Here is a 7,371-nt window from a genome sequence, read left to right as displayed (position 1 = left end):
CACTGATGGAATGGCCACTCTTGTACTACCTTGACATCCTCTCTTCTAAGGTATTTGAAATTTTTGACAGAATGCAAAACTTCTTTGGTTATGCCCTATGACTCTAAATTTTGATTCAGAAGATTTTGCCAAGAACCTTTTGTTTTAAAATTAGCTATGGTCACCTCTGATCACAGTATATTAAAAAGGGGTTTCTAAAATTATTTTTGATACAAAATATTTGCCAAATGGTTTACCCTTACTTTGTGTGACTTCAAAATTTTATAAAATCTTTTATAAAATTTTATGCAGATTTGGTTTCCTGAAACAAAATGGAATGATCCACAGGTTATTATACTTTAATATTGGTCATTCTACTCCACCTCTTAAAATACCTTCTCTCTTTCTAAAAATATTCAAAATAAGATTTCTTATCTAGTTTAAATCTAATAGAGGCCATGTGCAACAAAGCTCAATTTTAGGTCTAATTGATATGTGATCCTTTACCCATAGCATTGGCTTTGCCACTAATACATCTCAATGATCTATCATTTAGTCTCATCACTCCACCTATGCATAATCTTGGTAGATGATCATTGTCCAACAAATGATTAATCTCTAATTGTATCTCAACCTCTCCTATATCATCCAACTCTATGTTAGAAAACATTCTTGAGCTAACCATCTTTTGTCTTGCATCCATTCTTTTATCATCTTATCTAGATCCCACTCTTTGAGCCTTATCTTTAAGAGGCTAAAACAAAATATCATCTCTGAAAATCAGTACTCTCTCCTTTGGCAATGATCCAAATTTCAAATTTGGAGTTCCCTCCAAATTTCCTAAAAACCCCTAAAACCCTATTCTTCCCTACCTTAACTTCAAAAACTATTATTTTCGATTTTCAAATCATTTTCAAAACTTTTTCTCAAATAAAAATAGGAAGTGTTGCTGATATGTTTTATCACATCATTTTCATTCAAAACTTATTTTTCTTTATTTTATTTTTCTATTTGACAGAATGCATGGTAATGGTACATACACCATTTCTTGCACTTTTGTTTACCAAATAGTTTCGAGAAAAACCTAGTATGCATTGTCATGCAAGTAGAGCATTTATTGGACTCAAATTATCATGCTCCTATTTTCAAAAACTTCAAAATCTTTTATAATGAATTTCATTCGAGGGCTTGACTAGTGATCCGAACAATTAGGAAACAAATCCTCTTGAATGACAAAAACTTGGACTTGTAAAGCACCTCTCGGGACCGAAAATATGGTGGAGAACCTAGGTGCCAGCGCACCTGATTTCAAAAAATTCGAAAAACGTCATTTAGATGTTTCAAAAAAAAGTTGAAATAATTACCTCACGTCCATCTCATCTCAATACTTATCTGGGAAAATTTTCAGAAGAAAATACGGCCGTACGTGGCTCATACAAAAAGGTGAAAATGAAGTTTTGTTATTCTGTGAATAGTATACGTATAATCAATATACTATGAACAGTACAATTTGTTATTTTTGTGTAGGCTACATGCTTTCATATTTTAGGTTGAAAATTGACACGCACATACCTACATATGTACCCCACACACATGATTTATGCCGATTTTTTTGAATCAATTATACTATTTGTTTCGATTTTATTGCTAAAATCGGGTGCGCCAGCACCCAGGAGCCAAAAATTCGCGTCCCTCTCGGGACCCTCTATCTACCCTCATCTCTTGGGCTCAAACAAATGGAAGCAAATACCACATTGGTGCATATCATCATCACATTCCATTTTCTTTTGTCCACTCTTGGCTTGCACAAAGAAGAGGCCGGCCATGTCCATGCCCTTGCATGTGACTCAAAAATTCTCTCTCTTATTAGCTTAATCATTACCCTCCATCACATGACCTCTCCGGCACCCTCACATCCTCTCATTCTTGGTCGACATGCATGAGCTGGTGGACATCTCTCCTTGTCCTTTTGGGCATGTGTGTGTGCCATGCATCCTCTCCCTTCCCTTTTCTCTGATTCTCTCTGTCTCTTGGTAAAGCCTATCACCACCTCTGCGCCCTACAGCCCTCTAGCACGTCCTGCAGCCCTGGCCTGTCCCCTCTACCACCATGGCCCCTTCCCTTATCTCTCTCTTTTTATTAGGAACCCGCACAAGAGACCACCTTCCTCTCTTTTGACCTCTGACTTGGGCGACCAGCTGGTGGCCATTGAAACCTCTCCACACCCCCATCTCTCTCCCTGACACACCCCGTCGAGCCACTCTCTCTATCGGACTCGCTGACCCCCAATGGTCACCACGCACGCCGCCCCGCAGCAAGTCCACGTTGGCAACACCACGGCCATCCTCGGTGACCTTGCGCGCCTGTAGGTGCACGAGGAGTGTGCCACCCCCTCGTTGGTGCACGCACCGCTGAAACCCTGCACCCTCCTGCTCGCGCGTGACCCCGTCTTGCCGCTGGCGTTTCATCGAGCACGTCACAGACCGACGTGACCCGCCCTCTCCTGGCCGTTCCAAGCGCTGTGGACAGCAGCTCCGCTCCAAAACCATCCCCGCAAGCCGCCGACCTACCTCCACCGCCTCCCGTGCCCAATCAACGTCTGCTCCGCTCTCCTCTCGCTGCGCATGCACCCGGTGCACCGTGGTCACCGCGAGTTTGTTTTTAAGGCCTCAGACCACCCCACCCCTTTCCCTCTCGCCACCATACTCACCAAGCACTCCAACATCCTCTCTCTGCAGGAGAGAGCCCGTCTCCATCCCTGCTGCTCGAGCTTTTGCTCGGCCCCGTCGCCGTTTGGTGAAGGGTGTCGTCGCGCGCACGCCATCCTTTCCCTCCCTCTCTGTTGCGTCGAGCTCGCCTAGTTGTGCTCCCTCTCACTCGCTCTCTTTTCCTTCCAGGGGATGCCAAGGACGCCGTCGGCTCGCCGTTGCTGTCTTGGTTGCGCTCGACCGCGGCATCGTTCGGGACGCTGCATGCAGGAGCTGGAGGCGGCCACCAGCTCTTCCCCCTTCTATTCTTCCTCCATAGCAGCTCTGACACCTCCACATCGACCTGACCCATCTTCATTCTGGCCCAGGTTCTTGCCAAGGGAACACCGTAGCCATGGTGCTGTTTGTACCGACGCAGCCACGTCTCCGTCCGCGCACGCGTCCGTCGGCCAGCCGTTGTTCGTGTCGTCGTCCGGGCGGTCTCCGGAGTCTGCGTCGATCTTCGACGTCGCCTGGCATCAGCTGCGCCGCCCCACGTAGTCACCATCGTCGAAGCTCCGGCACAGCTGCAGCTGTCCCCGATGCGGAGCACACCGCCGTCCGTGTCGACCCCTTGGAGTCGCTCAAGCCGACCGAAGCGCCCAGGCAGGCCTCCGCTCGACCGCGAGGTCTTCCTCCCGTCGCCCCGCATCACGCCGAAGCCCCACGGTGAGCCCTCTTCTCCTCCCTGTTCCGCTCCGTCGCGGAGACGCGGCCGCGCCGCCGTTTTTTTTTTCCGTAGCTACGGCGCTCGTTGCGTGCCGCCCGTGGCCGTCGCATGGATGCATGCAGGCGGGCCCCACCCAAGCCAAGTTGGGCCGCACGCCTGCCAATCGTCGCCCGTGCGCACATAGAGAGCGGGGCCGGATCTGGCCCGAGCCAGGGTTTCGGCCTAGTCCTCTTTTCCTTTTCTCTCTCAGCAAATATTACCCTGTGAGAAGCAGCTTAGGTTTTAATCGTTTAAAAATTCTTATTAGCTTAAAACTGAGTAATTAAAATTTCTAAATACTCCTAAACAAATTCCTAACCACTCAGTATTGCATGCATGTGTTTTTATATATTACTTTTGTGCTGATAATTGCTCTACTGAAATATTGCTGTTAGAGTGTTTTAATTATTGTGTGAACTTGGTGAACTATTTTTGTGTGAAACCAATTTTTTTTGTGTAGTATAAGACAGTACCTTTATTTTGGCAGAGGTCTCTCAGGCAGGAGTTTCCTGGATTTTGCATGGTTAATAGATTCAGATCTGTCCAGTAGGTCTTTGTGTGATTTTTATTTTTACAATTAAAACAGCTTATGAAACAAAACCAAATCCCAGTGCTAGGTATCACTTTATTCTACAAGTGTGGAAAAGGAAATATTTTTCTAAGCTTTATTTATTTTCTGGGAGTTTTATAACCAAAACAGGGTACCTTTTTAGTATAAAAATTGTGTAAATTATTTTTTTTATTCATAAAAATACCAAACCAATTTTGGTAGATCACATTTTTCAGTACCTATACAGTGATATGTTTGTTACTGCTTGGATATGCTCTGATGACTCTGTGCCTTGAAAATGGTTGGCTCTAGTTTCTGCCTTGTAAAAATGTTTAAAAATATTTAAAAGTTTATTTTTGAAAAATTCCAGTGCATGTGAGTTCCAAGTGTTACTAGCTTCTAGTAGATGTGCTGCATGTATTTTTGTGAGCAACAGAAAGATTTAGGTCATTTATTTAGTTCCTAAGACATTTCTAGTTTTATAAAAATTATATCTTTCGTTTTAAAAATCTAAATTTAGTGAATCCAATTTCTGTAACTTTATAAAGTCAAGCTTTACTCTCTGTGATTTTACCAAATTTTTGTGTGCCTTTTTATAGAGTGGTTTGTTAATATGGTGTTGCTTATTTTACTCATAGGGAAATTGTGTTGTTTATGTTTAAAATTCTTTTTAATGAACTTTGGCACCAGACCCCTACTGGTGGTTTCCAAAGGTCCTTAGCCACCTTTGATTGTGTATATTATGATTTGTTGTGAGGCATAACCTTTTTAGTTAATGGGTGTTATGTTAAGGCCTTTTCGAGTAGCGGTAAAATCATCCCCTTTATAAGTATGATGACCATCTTTCCATAGGTGCTTTTTAATTGACTTGTTTAGTGCCTCTGATTGAGTGTTCGCTATTAGATTGAGTGTGTGTGCTTGATGCTATGGTTGTGTGTTGATTGTTTACCTTTTATTTTGCGACGCTAGAATGCGAACGCTATCAGAGAAGGAGAGGATCTTGGTGAGGATTTCGAAGAGGAAAGAAGAGCTGATGGTTTGTGAAGATGAAGTCCAGGGACAAATAGCCAACCAAGGCAAGCCACCTCTTGATGCATCTCTGATCCTATATATATTCTTGCTCTTGCATTATGACAGGTTTTATAAAGTTCATGTCTTTTATTTATTATGTCGGTGGTAAGTGCCACCCGGACTTTTATTAATCCACCCTTAGGGTGCAGCCCTCGTTGGTACCTACTGATCACACCTCTATTAGTGATACGGTGCTTACCACCTTATCACCCTTGTCGCCTCTTTTCAAAAGAGAAATGGGACTATAGGTCGGGAGCCCTTTTGAAAAAGATTTGTGAAAAAGTTTTCAAGAAAGGAAATTCTTCGAAAACCTTGGAATGGGGTAGCCCTGTCCAAGTGTGGTTTTACGAAAGACAAAAAGGTTTATGAAAGATATGGCTGGAGGCAAAGGGAAATGAAAAGTTGTTTTCGAAAAACCTTGGTGACCATAGTACGAAACCGGACCTAGCCGGTACAACCACATTACCCTTTAGTGGGACGGGGCGTAGCGTAGTAGTTTGTCTCGCCTTAGTTTGGGTCCTGCAAGTGTAGTGGCAGTCCGACCATGGACGCTTCGACCGGGGTTCTTCCCATGAGAAGGGACGCAACCCATTTGCCTGTTTAGGTACGCGGGGTACAACTTATGAGCTCCCATTGAAAGATGCCTAAGTGGTTGGATGGCATTCCAGAGGGTCGGGTGTCGGGGACTTTGCAACTCCTGGGTAAACGGCATCCCGGACTCTGGTGTTGGGAGGTACAACTCATTCGGCATGTCTTAGGCTAAGGCGAGCAAGCGAAAAACTACGATCGGTTATCCGAGCCTCGCGTTTTGACGCTTGGCGAACCAGGGATGATCCCGGCGGATTTATCGGATCTTGTGGGGAAAGTGTACAACCTCTGCAGAGTGTAAATCTATTCGAATAGCCATGTCCGCGGGTATGGACATGGGAATGGCGGTACGTGGCATTAAAGGAAGGTTTTGGTTTATAAAAGTGTTTTCTCAAAAATGTTTTGGGAAAGGAGTACCAGTGGGACTGGTGGAAATGTACCTGGGAGGTACGGTGGAAAGTTGGAAAAGTTGTTTTGGCCATATGAGATGGTCGGAAAGGAAAAGGGGTCATCCTTACCTATTAGTCTGCAAATACAAATTTGTTTAAAAAAAAAATTCAACAAAGATATAGAGATGTCATATTCTCGAGAGGAACTACCTCTCGCTCCTTGTCGCCCTAGTTAGTGCCTATTCCTTGCTACTGCCAAATATGCATATCCTTTACTTCTCTCTAAGGTGGTTTGCGAGTACAATTCATAATGTACTCATGGCTTTGTCCCTGGCTATTTACTTGGCCAGACTTGGTGGAGTTCGACAGATGAAGAAGGAGTTGATGACGTCTATGCGAGCTAGGAACGTCTTCCCAGTCAGTTGCCTGTAGGGTTATGGCATGACTTGGGCCATGCGAACGCTTTCGTCTGAACTATTTCCGTTGTGTGATTGTTGATCTCCTGCCATTGCGGCTCTTATGTAAGTATTGGTCATGTGACCTATTGTAATATTTTTATTCGGTACTGTAATGGATGATGTATTTGATACCAGTTCGGTTATGCTTTCACGACACACTGATCATGGGATCGTGAATGTGTATGCATAACGGGTGTTTCGGACAGCTAGTCCGGGGCCCCACAGAGCTGGTATCAGAGCCATCCTGACTGTAGGAGACCTTAGTTAGCATGGACGTTAGATAGGCCATTACTACTTTGGTAAAAATATTTACGAAACTTATATTCCTAAGTAACTAGAATCTTAGCCTCTATCTTCTAATCCATTCAAAAACTTCTCATTCTTACCTCGCTCTCTGATTTCGAAAGATTTTGAAAATTTCTGATTCTACTATCTCATCCTCTTCCAAATCAACATATTGGACGATGTCCCCAACTTAGACTCGGAGACTCGAAGTCGAAGATGGATCAACCCTTCAGGAAGTCTCAAATGTCTCCGACTACAGCTAAGGGAGATTTGCGCCGACTTGGAGTACGCACATAGGGATAAAAATATCATGTCTTTTGTTGTCACCAAAGCCTGTCAAGGAGTTGACCTTGCTCCTCTTTGGACTAGCACTTTTGCAGTCGTCAAGGATCAAGTCCTCAGTTCTTGACTAGTAATTTTTAGGCCAGCCCCGAGAAGATCTCAACTTTGGGAGTACCTCAACAGTTACCCCTCCGAAGACCTCACGTCCCTGGGATGTCGAGACCGGAAGATTCTATGCAGCTTTCGCCTCTACCTCAACATCGACGACTCAACACCAGACCTGCTTCACCCCTTGCTTCGAGGATCCATGTTG

The 7,371-nt window shown here is 44.3% G+C and overlaps 1 long non-coding RNA gene across 1 annotated transcript; it reads left to right on the top strand.

The window, feature by feature from the left end:
* The first annotated feature begins 1,158 nt into the window (after window positions 1–1,158).
* Window positions 1,159–6,656, top strand: LOC127333178 (uncharacterized). The gene is made up of 4 exons (XR_007871004.2): window positions 1,159–2,775; window positions 2,877–3,395; window positions 4,955–5,061; window positions 6,384–6,656. It is a non-coding gene; the product is annotated as an uncharacterized lncRNA (long non-coding RNA).
* The last annotated feature ends 715 nt before the right edge of the window (window positions 6,657–7,371 follow it).

The sequence above is a fragment of the Lolium perenne genome, chromosome 2, assembly GCF_019359855.2.
Source record: "Lolium perenne isolate Kyuss_39 chromosome 2, Kyuss_2.0, whole genome shotgun sequence".
Classification (NCBI taxonomy): Eukaryota; Viridiplantae; Streptophyta; class Magnoliopsida; order Poales; family Poaceae; genus Lolium; species Lolium perenne.
This window is presented reverse-complemented; position numbering and strand designations above follow the sequence as displayed.